Source organism: Penaeus vannamei, chromosome 5 (genome assembly GCF_042767895.1).
Source record: "Penaeus vannamei isolate JL-2024 chromosome 5, ASM4276789v1, whole genome shotgun sequence".
Taxonomy (NCBI): Eukaryota; Metazoa; Arthropoda; class Malacostraca; order Decapoda; family Penaeidae; genus Penaeus; species Penaeus vannamei.
The window spans coordinates 43414191-43415276 of record NC_091553.1 but is presented as its reverse complement, the minus strand read 5'-3'; positions in this window follow the sequence as shown (position 1 = coordinate 43415276).

The following is a 1086-nucleotide window of genomic DNA, read 5'->3' as shown; positions in this document are numbered from 1 at the left end:
GCACTGCACCTTGATTAGCTATTTTGTGTGTGTCTAATTCGCGTTCCATATTATGCATTATTATACTTTCAAGCTTATCGGTTGGCTCCTATCTGTGCTCCTCTCTTCTTCCTCTCTCTTTCCGTGTTGTAAACTTTATGCAAACACGTGCTCACGGTATGTTCAGGTGCTCACCCTCCATGAACGTTTCTGAACTGATCATAACCTTTTCCTTTAACGCTAGCTGCTTGCGTGGCATTATTGGAAAGACAGTGCAGGGATCATAGAGCCCTGAGGGCCATAGGTGTATCCCTAAAGCCAGCGTCAGCGTGGGGCTCTTTTAATAAAGGCGGGCCGTTGCTGTAACTCTCCCTGGGCTCCAGATGTCGGCCGCACAACCTGCTCGGAGGGGAACACCTTCCCGGCTTTCCATTGTAGCGACGCCCTGATCCATACTCGACGTCTGGGCCACGCACGTGGAGATGCTCTGAAACTTTCTTTGTGAAGTCTACTACATGTCTAGTTCTGCCGTTGCAAAGAGAGCTTACGTATGGATTTTGTGTGATTAAGGCGAGGTGGCCCCGTGTGGCCCTCGGATGCTGGCCCGTCCCCTCAGCTCCGGCGCAGTGCTGCCATCTGTGGGGTGCGGCGATAACTACGCCCATCAACACAGTGAACCAACGTCACCTCCAGGACTAGCATGCCGTCCGTCCCTTGCTTTTCTTATCGGTGCTTGTATGGTGTTATTTCGCGGGTAATTCTTGGTTCTCCCTCGTGCCAGAACTGACAAAAGTGGCAGTGATCAGCTGACGGAAAGGTGTGGCGTGACAGGCGAGTGGCAGGTGGGAGGGGCTAACCTGCGAAGGTGTTCCCGGCAGCCAATCAGGGATCCGATTGCGCCAGCCAATCAACGCGCTTTCCCCTATTTATTTTGAGTAATCTGTTGTGACATCTTAACCAACTGTACAACGAAAAGTTTCTTTGAAATCAATATCAACCGTATATTTACCGACTACCAGCGGTTATTCGTACCCTAGTGATATGAACACCAGTGAAAGGAGCAGAAAATCCCCATAGCCTAAATGATTGCATGAGTGCGTAGAGTGT